Raw genomic sequence first — 13,329 nt, 5'->3', positions numbered from 1 at the left:
AGAGAGATGAACAGTTAAGACAGAACTGTTCAGACTAGAAGGTATTTTATCAAAATCTAATTGTTTATTATACCTACCATTTCAAAGTAGCTAAAGTCAAGAAGATGGAAAAAATTGTTCATATGCATGATTACCTAGTGTCCTGGCCTGTCTACCATCCAACCAGGCAGGAACCCACACTACTGACTTTCTATCACCAAATATTTCCATTGCTCCAGGAGAAGTCCATATGTTTCTCCTCGATATTAGGCCTTAAATTGGTAATGTTTAATCACAGTGTTTCCTCTTGCCTCTAGGCTGTACAACTACAAATGGTAAAGCATTAGGTCTAACTCTACCAAACACTGAGGTACAGATAATGAAATAATACTTTAAAACAGAGTTGCTTTTGATACCCTAACCATAACAGAACAATGCAAAACATTTTCTCATATTATATATAGTTATATATTTTATATTTATATTTATAAATATATATTTTTATATTGTATATTTCACACAATGAATCTTACTAAAATTAATTGATGATTTGACAAATAAATTGATATTTATGCCAATAAATAGATTGGAATATAAATAAATAGGTTTAGAATATATATTAGGATATAAAAAGCATCAATGCAATGTCTTCGGTATAAACTTGTGATACGTTCTAAGTGTACTTGGTCTTTTGAATTCACATGGTAAAAAAATGTGCTGTTTTCCTCTAATCTATAAGGGATTTTACTCTGCTGCTCTCTTTATTGTTTTAGCTCGCTGGTCTCAAACTGTTTCTCTCCATATTTCTGAAGCATTCCTACTGATTATACCCTAATTTTGCTGATATGATGTCTAAAAGGTATTATTCTTCTGCAGGACCCACAGGTCTTAGGATCCCAGGTCCCAGTTATCCACATCATCAGATAACAAGGGCAAGACTTCTCACCTAAGCCCATGCAACATGCCAACAAAAAGTAATTGAAAACTCATCTCAATTTCTCATTTCCTATAATATTTCAGGGCCCCAATTCCTTAAGACACAGAAAGTAGCGGTAAGCAATTGTGAAGTACAAGGCATCTCAAAATGAAAGATGATATCACAAAATCTGAGAAAATGAACAGTAACTCAAAATTTCAATTTACAAATGACCAGCCCATATGAGTGAACAAGATCACAAATGTCACAAGAGTATTTTTAATATCCCTCCCTTAATGATTAATGAAAATTTTCAGTACAGAGTAAGTAGGCCAAAAAATATTTCCTGGAACGATAGATTCATAATTGGTCTACCAAGGCTAGATAAACGACTTAGAAGTCAAATACAATTCAGTAAAACATTAATTGAGAAGATCATTAGTGCTTCAAAACATTGGTACTTCAGTAAAACTTGGTTCTGTAGTATAAAAATATTGTCATTCTCAAACCAATGATAACCTACATTTAATCTCCTGAAAGTATATTACTTTTCAAATAAACTTTTTAAAATCATTCACCAAAATAACATTTGACAAGTAAATGATACTTAATGACATTACAAGTTTTTCATGTGTAGAGAGCAAATTACAATAGAGTTGATTTATTTACCCAGCACTAATGCCAGACAGGTTTAACCATTCATTGAAGTGTAGAAATAATACCCCCCACCATTTGTCTTGTTCAGTAGGTGCCTTCCAGAAATGTGTTAAATAGATCAGCCACTCATATTTCAAACCAAAACATTAGTTAATAAATTAAATGTCATCACATAAGATACATTTCAAAAAGTCAAAAATAGTTGCCCTATCATACGTTGTTTTTTATGTTTCCCTATCTGTCTAACATATGTTTCCCTATCTAAGAAATATGATTTTTTAAGTCTTGAATATGGATACTCATCAGAGATGTGACGAACATAAAATCTGTCTTCTATTTCCATCATATTCCTCCATAGTAGTAAATTATAGTTTTCTTCTTTTTGCAAAACCTGTAGGTAGTAGAAAATATTATCCCATGTAAAATTAAATAATCGCAAACCATTGTACAAAGCCATTTTAAAAAAACTGGTAGTTAGGAATACATTCTAAGCCATTTTTAAACTTTCTTGTTGACTAAAGATTAATCTTCCAAATGGATGAGAATAAAATCATGTCTAGGTGCTTCACGTCTCCAGTCTTGCAAATTGTTATTGCTGATGAATGAATTATGAAAATATAAGCGGACATCAGTTCAAGTACATGCAGGATGGAAACTTCATGGAATGTATATAAACCTTTCGAAGTATTAACAGACAGTTTAACAGAATGACTATCAGGAAGTTGAAACCAGGGAGGAATAATTGTAAAGATATAGAATAAATGAAAAATGGAACAAGAGGCAAGTCAAGCTAGAATACTCAATGTACACATGTGATAAAGGAAGTAGTAAACCTGAAATAAATCTTGGAGAAGGAGTTGGTTGAGAATGATCGAAGGAATGACTCTGATCCAGGATCATTGGACAATTAGATGGACATATTTAATTGTAACACACTTGCACAAACTTCTGAAATTCAGTAAAAAAAAATACAACAAACAAAACACACAAAAATCACAACCAAACAGCAATCTCTAGAGAGTATGAATATGATCTCTCAAAATTTTAAATAGTTAATGAAGGGCAAACAAAGCTGTTCAAAAGGGCAGTTTGGTGTTTGGGGAGAATTTTGATCAGATTTAAATAGATTTTCTAAGGTTATAAATCACCTATATCTGCTGCAAGTATTTTCTTCTGTGTTTTCTTTGTCTGAACTGGATACTCCAGTCCTGAGACACACTTGATAGCTTGTGAGGATAGAATGGAAGAAACAAGATCAAGAACCCATTACTCCACTGGAGACAAAAGATTTCTCTATGTTTTCTCTCATCTCTCTGTACTACTCTTTTTTCATACTTTTAAGTCAAGTGATTTTGAATTATATCTCTCCTTTTTTCTGGCAAGTAATTGGTCAAAGTAATTCACTAAATATTATTTGCCATTTTTTTTCTATCATGCTGTTTACGTGTCCAAGCAAGTCCATTAAACTTCACCCTTGTGTTTGGTTGCCACGAAAACCCAACATCTAGGTTAATGAGGACAAACTTTAATGTAAAACTTTGTCTCCAAAAACCCAGTCCAAGAGGCTATGATCACAAATATTTAGCTATTCATTTTTCTTTTTTCTTTTACCTTTAAAGTTTTCCTGTGTCTAAAGTGCCCACAAAAATAAGCACTCCGCCAATTTTTGGTTCAATCACTTCTAAACTCAAAGATATATTTTACTAACAAGATGCTTAGAGGAAAGCGAAGTATACTCCACGTTTATCTTCTCCCTTAATACTCTCCTTAGATACAATATCAGAAACAGTGAAGTTATTCTTTGTAAAATTATTTCAATGGATTATTTTTCTCTTAGTCTTGCATTTGCTCAACAAGGTGCATGAAGACCAGACTTAAATCACCCATGCCTTGAATGATAGTGTCTCTTACAACGGACAATACTTCTTTGTCCTACTTCGATGTCCTCCTCTTAGCTCTTGCCTGATTTCCAATTAATCACAGCTTCTTGACTTCAAGTCTGGTGAAGCTGAAAGACTATAAGGCCTACCCCACTGCTACATCTTCATGGTTTCTCTTTTTAAACTCTTTTATTTGGATGTGAATTTATTTTCATGTCCTCATTCAGTATTTTCTGAATTGTAGTGAGCCAAATAGGTTCTGTAAAATCACTTTAGGTACCAAAAATGTTAACACAGTCTATATCAAAAAGTTTTGGCCTCCCTCCACTGCTTAACTTGGGCTTCTATGAACGCCTTTTTTTACCTTTTCAATTTGCTCAATTCTTTTCTTTTCTTTTGGGAGGGGGGTCTATTCGTAGGGCCTGAACTCTGGGCCTGGGCACTGTCCCTCAGCTCTTCAGCTCAAGGCTAGCATTCTAGCCACAGCACCACTTCCAGCTTTTTTTCTTTTTGCTTATGTGGTGCTGAGGAATCGAACCCAGGGCCTCATGCATGCAAGGCAAGCGCTCTACCACTGAGCCACCTTCCCAGCCCTGTTCAATTCTTCTTCTGATCCCAAAACTTTTTGGCTTATGTAATAAGGGAAGTCTTCACTATATCATGTTAATAAGGATATTATATTTTGTGAGCTACTTAGCTATGTGAAATCATTGGTTTGAAGTATCCAATCTGATGTTTTTCTGTGTTTCAGTGCTTCACATGCAAAGACATTGTGGAAAGTATTGCAAACAGAAAAGTGTAAATGCAATAACTTCTTTCATTGTGGAGGGCATTTTCTCCCTAAATATTTTGACCCAAATTATCTTTTTCAGAGAATTACTGTTTGGTAATCAAAGGTCAATTCACAAATTTTGATGTCTTTTTTTTTAAGAAGTTTGAATTTAAATTTCACTAGAACCTTGTTTGAAACAGTGAGAGTATATTTCCTGGGTAAGGACAATTCTCAAGGGAACCTACAGGATTTATAGCAAGGTTTTTGAGGTTTGTTTGTTTAGAGTGAAAATGAGCCATCTTCACCCACATTGCTCCCTCTCAGCTAAGTCTCCATGGATTTCTTTGCATGAAAACCTATTTTCCCAGGCAATTTTAAATTGTCTTAATAGGCTAAGCTATTAAAAAGTTTGAACAATTACACTTTACCTGTCATAATTTTTTTTCTTCTTTTTTCTTTTAAAAATACTGTACAGAGGTGTTACAATTACTTGAGCAAGATAATGAGTACATTTCTTATCAAGCATTTTAGCCTCCTCCTTTGTTTCCCCTTCCTATCCCTTCCTATCCTTCCCCTGTCCCCCTCAGCAAATCCTCCCTTCTTCCCCTCCCTCCCCCCACACCAAAGTTGTAAAGTTCCTTTTCGACATAACGACTTGTACATCTCATTTTTGCAATGGTTCCAGCTGTATCCCTATTTAAACGATTTGTTTTTCCCCTTCCCCTCCACAAATTATACCGACATCAAATACAGTGAAAGCAGGGGTTATACTGTGGGGGAAGGACATACAAAGCAACAAAGAAATAATATCATAAATGTGTTAAAAACAATCGCATGAAAGAAAAAAAAATTTGAATACATATCTTAGGGTTCATTTCCCTAACATCACCTTATGGGACCTTTTCTGCTTGACTCAGACTTATACTAGATATTGCAAATAAGGGAAACCATGGGACCTATGTTTCTTTGGGCCTGGCTTACTTCACTTAATATAATTTTTTCCAAGTCTTTCCATTTCCTAACCAATGGGGCAATGTCATTCTTTCTGATGGAGGCAAAGAATGCCATTGTGTATATATACCACATTTTCTTGATCCATTTATCTAATGGGGGCATCTGGGTTGGTTCCATATCTTAGCTATAGTAAATAATGCTGCAATAAACATAGTCGTGATAGTAGCTTTAGTGTGGTCTTGTTTGTAAACATTTGGTAAATGACCAAGAGTGGGATTGCTGGGTCATAAGGGAGCTCTATGTGGAGTCTTTTGAGGAACTTCCATACTACTTTCCAAAGTGGTTGAACAAGTTTACAACCTGTCATAATTTTAAAACTCTTTTGAAATTTCTTTATCAGAATCGCAAATTCACCAATCCTAATTCCACCTTTACCATCAAAAACAGTTAAGATGTTGTTTTCATGATATTGTGTCCACGAAACTATTATTTTCCAATGTCTTTCTTATGCGTACATATGACCATATAAGCTGATGCTGAGCAAAATGAACTCCAAGATATGGAAACAGAGATTTTTATTTGTGATTGTTGTTTTTTCATGTACTATGTGATTTCTCTTTTCTTTGGGCTTTTCCCCTATGGTTTATCTCCTGCTGTATTTGAATTTGGTACCCTGTTTATTGTGTATACATTTACCTAAATTGGGGGAGGGAAAGGGAACAACAAATTGGCGAGACAAAGGACAAAGAGCAAACCAATGCAATAGCAATACTCACCAGACAATATGTTGGAAATGTACATTACAACTTGTGAGGTTATTAGGGTGAAGAAAAACTGTGAGAAAAATGAAGGAGGGGGTAACAAGTTTGAAAAGTTTTTTATTCACTAATTTACAATTACTGAGACCCCACTGTACATCACTTTGACAATAAAATTAAACTTGAAAAATAAGTTGCATAAAATATAGCTTATCTCTATTTTGAAAAAAATACTAAACCGCTGCTAATGTGATGCCCTCCTTGTTCTGGAACGAACACCACAATAAACTGGGTTGCATGAATTTTCCCTCACTGTTATTCTTGAGATCAGAATACTTGCAAATATTACTTATATTTATACTTTTTTAACTATCATAGATATTCAGGATGCTAAGATTGGAAGATTATAGTTCAAAACCCACCCAGGCAGGAAGGTTCCTTAGAATCTTATCGCCAATAAACTTCTCAGAAAAAGCCAGACACAAGTGGCACTGAGGTTGAAGTGGTAGGCCATGAGCCTTAAGCAAAAACAGGCTCAGAGACAGTTTCCAGGCTAAGAGTTCAAGCCCTAGGACAAACCAATAAAACAAAACAAAAATAAAAACAAACCCCAAACCTAACATTTTTCTCATTGCATACAGAGGCATGTAATTAAGGAAATTGCTTCTTGTGTTACATATAGGTAGAAGAAAGAAGATCTCACAGAATCATTCTCTTCATACCATGTTATACCAAAGCCTCAAAAAATTGCTCTTTTTCTAAATTTATGAATTAATACCATCCATTTGTTCGCAACTCTGTCTAGAGTATTCACACTATCATTTTATACATGAACTATTGGAATTATATATTAACTAATTTCTAATTATAACTCTTGAAAGAATATTCTGGGCAAATAGAATGCCAAAATCATTTGTGAATTTGTCAATTAAACCATCTACATAAAAAGAATTTTGTACTATCCTATAGAATATGAAATTATAAACAAAACCAAAATATTTATTTTAAATCTAAATTCTAATTTAGCAAGATCTTCAAAGTCTTACAGACGAAATTTGCTATTTCTCCAGGCTTAACCTTTTGTAATCCTTCATCATTTCTTTCGAATCCAACAGAATGATGATTATTTAGTTTTTCAAATTTTGGATGGGAATCATGAGCCATTTTGCATCTAGGAATGTTCGGTAATGAAGAGAGCATTTAAAACTCAACTGGGGATTATATATGAGTTGCATTGCAATAGGAAACTTGACTTCTCAAAACATAATAACAAAATTAGCCCAATCTTCCAACTGTGTATTCCTTTCTTGAATGGTTTCTTTTATTAAGACAAAATTATACTACCTGGTCCAGGGAAGCTATCACTATGTAATTGCACTCTCTAATCCCCTGTCTTAGTGTGAGTGCTAGAATTCTAGCCTTGTATCACATTGCCCTGCCATAGTATCTTGGTTTATTTAATCTACATACAGACTAGCAATTCTGAACTACTCCAGTGATATTATCCACTAGAATGACTGTTCAGACTGTTTATCTACTATTTTCAAAGATGTTCTAACATTCCACACAAGATATGAACATTTTCAGATGCAACTGCAAGGGTCTCTGATTCATTCCTCCATGGATCCGATCCCTTTAATAATGATTACTTGATTTTCTTACTATCTCTGGTACCTACCTATTTAATAGTCTCAAAATTTTGAAGGTAATTCACTTGAGGACTTTCTAATTTTAAAAATTATCACTTTATTCTAGTGTTACTCAGGACATATTTTCTATTGTTTTCTAACTTTTCTACATATTCTGAGAGTTGTTTCATTTGTGTATTCGTGTGTGCACATGTAAGTACCTCTGTGTGTATGTGTATCTTTGTATGTATGTATGCAAAAGCCCCAAGCTCTTATCCATCAGTCTTTCTCATGATTAGTATTCCATCACCTGAGCCATTCTTCCAATCCAACTTTTGGCTGGTTAATTATAGGTAGTGTCACAAAGAGTGTTCTGCCCAGGCTGGATACAAACTGAACTTCCCAGACTCCTTTACATTCTTAAGTTATATTTATCCAGTAGTACCAACTTTTAAACTACAAACATTTTTGTGAGTGTAAAGTCTAAGCTGTATACCAGATTTTTTACTCAAGAATACATATAAAGATAGATGAACATACACATTGCATATACTGAGTGTACACTGTTAGAAATGTGATCTTAAACCGGGAGGCGATGAGATCTGAAGATTGGGTTTCAAAGCCAGCCCAGGTAGGAAAGTCCCGGAGATGCTTTTCTCCAGTTAACTACAAGAAAACTGGAAGTGGCACTGTGGTTCAAGTGGTAGAGCATTAGCCTTGAGCTGAATAGCAGAGGGAAAGTGCCCAGGCCCAGAGTTCAAGACCACCACCACCAACAAAATATATATGTACGTAAAGAAAAAGAAATGTAATCTTAGCCAACAGTTCATTGCTAGTATAATGCCTGCTCGCTCAAGATGGACTTTTTCCCCAGTTAAGTCCATGCTCTTATAGCTGACTTGCATTGGAAAAAGAATTATTCTTCCATTCTACTTTTAATAAATTTGCATGATTAGCAAATGTGATTTAGAAAGGGAATGGCCTCATACTTCGTGTTCCACGTAGGAGTAATGTTTTCTGTATATCACTCCCATAAATCTACATACTGAACTTGGCTTTATTGTTTCATTGTCTTATTTGTAGAGTTTTCTATACTGTATTGAACCCTTATACTTAAAAACAGAACTTCTCTTTCTCCTATTATTGCTATTGTTTCTCTCACTAACTCCTGTACACTTGAGAAATAATGTGCAGCACATACACTCACAAAAAGAATGACCTGAGAAACTTCTTCCCATTAAAAATTCCCCTTAATTTACAAAGAACTTACAAAGTTTGAACTCAAGGTACTCATTGATAATGTATTTATAAGCAACATAAATTTCATATTTTTTCTTTACTAAGTTGTCTCTGAAACACGTGTTACCTTAGGTCCAAAGGTATCCTTGTGTTATTTCAGTGAACCCAGAAAACTTTCATCATACCTCAGGCAGCACCATCGATTGTTACTGGAAATAATTGCTACTGGATGTGGAAACTCCCAGGAGAAGAAATGAACATAGAGGAATGACAAAGTTCATGTAAACTTGTGCTTTCCTTTTTACTGTAGAAGAAAGAATCCCAAGGCTTGAAGGAACTCTGTTCCTGACTTTTTCGAGTGTGTTCTATACTCATATAAAATTTTTCTGTAAACTTCTAGTTGAGAGTATTACAAAAAGGAATAATGTACCACTTGAAGGCCAGCATAGAACAAAAGGAAATAACATTGTTTTAAAAGTGTTCTACAGAAAAGAAACAAAGACATGGAGGTTTTAAAGTGTCTTATGGATGGATATTTCACCCCTGAGATGATTCTCTTGTTGCAGGATAGGACAGTTATCAATTCTTTTAGTCTGGTCCTGAGTTCTCCAGAGCAATAAGGACTCTGAAAAAGCAGGATCCAGTGAGTATGATCAGCAAAAGGAGCCTCTTCTCAGACCAGTACTCCATTAAGGATGGTCCCAAAGAAATATGTGGGGTTATTTTTGTTTCCTTGTTTGTTTAGTTTGTGTTGGTTCTGGGGCTTGAATCCAGAGGCTATACTCTGTCCCTGAACAGTTGTCTTTCCTGCCCACCTGCCTCCAAAGCTAGTACTCTACTGCTTGAGCCAAACTGCACCTACGGATTTTTGGTGTTTAATTACAGATAAGAGTTTGACAGACTCCCCTGCCTGGGTTGGCTTTGAACTAAGATAGTAAGAAAGCTAAGTGACATCAACTGTATGGACTGATCTTTTGAAAAAAGAAATATTACTTGAGGGCTGGAAAGGTGGCTCAGTGGTAGAGTGCTTCCCTTGCATGCATGAGGCCCTGGGTTCGATTCCTCAGCACCACATAAACAAAAAGGAAAAAAAAGCCAGAAGCGGCACTGTGGCTCAAATGGTAGAGTGCTAGCTTGAGCTGAAGAGCTGAGGGACAGCGCCCAGGCCCAGAGTTCAGGCCCCACAACTGGACCCCCTCCCAAAAAAAGAAAAAATTATTAGTTGTAATTTATTGTCAAACTAATATTTGACAATTTTTTTTGGGTCCAGTCGTGGGGCCTGAACTCTGGGCCTGGGCACTGTCCCTCAGCTCTTCAGCTCAAGGCTAGCGCTCTACCACTTGAGCCACAGCACCACTTCCATTTTTTTTTCTTTTTGCTTATGTGGTGCTGAGGAATCGAACCCAGGGCCTCGAGCAAGCGAGGCAAGCACTCTACCACTGAGCCACCTTCCCAACCCATATTTGACAATTTTTAAAAGAAGAGTATATGTCCATCAAAGAAGCCATAACTTAAATTTTAACTCAGTAAAAGTAGGTGCACTGAATCATTTTGGAATTATTTCTTCTGCTTGGGAAGATTATGACCTTGTCATTCCTTTTGAGGAAACTTAAAGTCATATTTCACTTTTTTTGTTGGTCTTGGGGCTTAAACTCTGATTCTGGGCACTGTCCCTCAGCAGTTCAGTTCAAGTTGAGCGCTCTACCACTTTAGCTACAACACGACTTCTGGGTTTCTGGTGGTTAATTGAAGAGTCTTATGGATTTTCCTGACCAGGCTGGCTTTGAACCACAGTCCTCGGGTCTTAACCTCTTGAATAGCTAGGATTACAGGTGTGAACCACTAGCACCCATCTCACATTTGCATTTATGTGCAAATATGCAGACAAAGAATGGAAATTTGAACCAAATGATGACATTGCAGCTTTTCAGAAAATTTGAGTTAGCAATAAATATGTCCTCCTTTTCCATGTTGTTACATTAATGACTAATGAGCTATGGAACCCTTACATTAGAATCTTATGCCATCTGTATATGTGTAGTATCAGGAAATGTTCATAGAGAAATACAGAAAGACTGAGATTTTTAGAAAGCAAAGGAGATCAGGTATGAAAGAACATCATAGAAGGATATACATTTATCACACAGAGCTTAAGAACTAGCCTAAGAGATTTGGAATGCTATAGGCAATGAGGAACAATCCTAATTGATAACTAGTTCTTCAATAATCAAAAAAGGTTCCCTAAAACAGCTTCTGTTATACCTTAGCTATCATTTTATTCCTTCCATCTGGAGTTATTCCTTCTCTTCTGTCACAACTGTTAATTAGCCACTGCCTTTTTGGTGCCATGACTGACCAAAAAGATTTCCAAATCACACTTTGACTACCCTTCTCTTTGTGATTAGCAATGACCACACAAAGCCTGGAATCATTGACTTTCCAGAATTAATCTTCACCTGACATCTAAGCACATTCCTGGCAGTAATTGCTGTGACCTAATAAACAAAACTTTTTATTTCAACACAGTATCCTAATATGAGTATTGTACATGAATTAGGGCCTATTTTCATGTGTCAGTATGGAAGGAGCAATTATATATTCCAAGTATGGGTTCTTTATTTTGCATGTACTAACTAAATGTTTTTTGTTTTGTTTTGTTTTGTTTTTGCCAATCCAGGGGATTAAACTCAAGGATAGGGAATTATTCCCCAGCTTCTTTTTTTTTCTCAAGGTAAGTACTCTACCACTTGAGGCACAGCACCACTTCCAGTTTTTTTCTTTTTATGAGGTACTGAGAAATTGAACCCAGGGTTTCATGAATGCTAGGTAATCACTGTACCATGAAACCACATTCCCAGTGCCCTAAATGACTTTCTTAATATGGCATTACATTTTCATTCCATAACTATGTATCATAATTTTGGTCAGGTGCTACAAAATGATGTTGAAAACAATACTAAGTCCAGTAAGGCTGGATGAAAAACGAATAACCCTCATGGTCTAGCCAGGGCACAGAGAGGCTTACCTCATGGAACTGTTTCATCAGGCTGAGCGAGACAGCTCCTGACCCAAAGCCCACCCCCAGAATGAGAGGGCCACCTTGGGTTCCAGCCACATGGGGACGCTGGGCCACCTCCTCCAGCACCCATTCAACCAGTTCCTGTGTGTGAGGGAGAGAAAGCAAGTCAGAATTACACTTAAGTCTGTGCTGGTGGCTCAGAACTCTAATACTAACTAGACAGGAGGCTGAGAGTTGAGAATCATGGTTCATAGCCATCCCTGGCAGGAACGACTGTGAGGCTCTTATCTCCAAAGAAACATGAGAAAACCAGAAGTGATGTTGTGGGTTCAAGTGGTAGAGTGCTAGCCTTGAGCTGAGGAGCTTGAGAACAGCTCTTAGGCCTAGAGTTCAAGCACCACGATGGACAAGAAGTGGACTTTCGACCACAAGAAGTGGGCTGAATAGCACCCATTGTCCTAGAGAGCATGGCAGAGAAGTCAGGCTGAGCTTCCTGTGAACTTGAGGTCATAAGTAGGTCACCTGGCTTTTCTATGCCTTCCTTTCCCCAGCTGCAAAACTCAACACAGTGAAGGATCTCTTTCATCATGAGGATAGGGTAATGATGAAAGAAAGCCATGTTTTGTTTCATAATTCCAGACCTGTTGCATGAATAATAACAGGCCCCACCTGAGCCCTTTCCTGGTATCTTCCTGTCATATGCTCCCAGAATTGTCAAGAACCTTGTCTGAAGGCCACTCCCTCTGTGCCTAGCCATGCTCGAGATCCCTCTGTATAAATCCCTTGTTTCGTCACAACTATTCTGTGAGGAGACTGAGGTCCTATTGTTGAGGCCCTACACAGAGATTCACCTGTGGTCAAAAATTGGCTGCTGTGGAGTAAGAGTATGGGGTAATCCATCTAAACCATGACTGAGCATAGCGCTACATGCCTTACCATCCCAACTACAGAGGACCAGGCCTGGTGGAGCATCCCTGTCACAGATAGGAGTACCATGATTCAGCCCAGCCTGAGCATATATTGCGTCTCTATCTCAGAAATTCCCAAGACAGAAAGGTGGCTCCTCAGAGCTGGGGAGAGGAAACAAGCAGGGGATCATGGTGCCCCTAGATGGGTGTCTGAACCGGGGTAGGGTTGGTGTTGGGGTAGCCATACACCTGTGCTGCTGGGAGAAGCTGTTGGTGGCTGCTCCCGGTGGGGTGAGCAGCAATGGCAGCAGCATTGCAGACACATGGGCCCAGAGCAGAGGACCTGGGGCAGGGACCAGGTGGGGGCCTTAGGCTAGCTGGCAGCAAGCCATAGCCTGAGGTATGAAACCCAGCACTGCGGGGAAGCAGGGGAGCGGGCCAGGGCACAGGCTGGAGTATCAATATCCTACTATACTCAAATTCTCTTGTGCACTCAGCCACCTCTGCCTTCCTCAACTGCTGGTAGTGGTGTCAACCAACAGAATGAATCTCTGTGCTACCTGGCAGCATAGAATATGGGTGTGGCCACCATTCTTGTATCCCATTGTTCAGAAAGAAA

This window comes from Dipodomys spectabilis, unplaced genomic scaffold, assembly GCF_019054845.1.
Source record: "Dipodomys spectabilis isolate Male_0828 unplaced genomic scaffold, ASM1905484v1 ptg000653l, whole genome shotgun sequence".
In the NCBI taxonomy this organism is placed as follows: Eukaryota; Metazoa; Chordata; class Mammalia; order Rodentia; family Heteromyidae; genus Dipodomys; species Dipodomys spectabilis.
Note: the sequence above shows the minus strand (reverse complement) of the source record.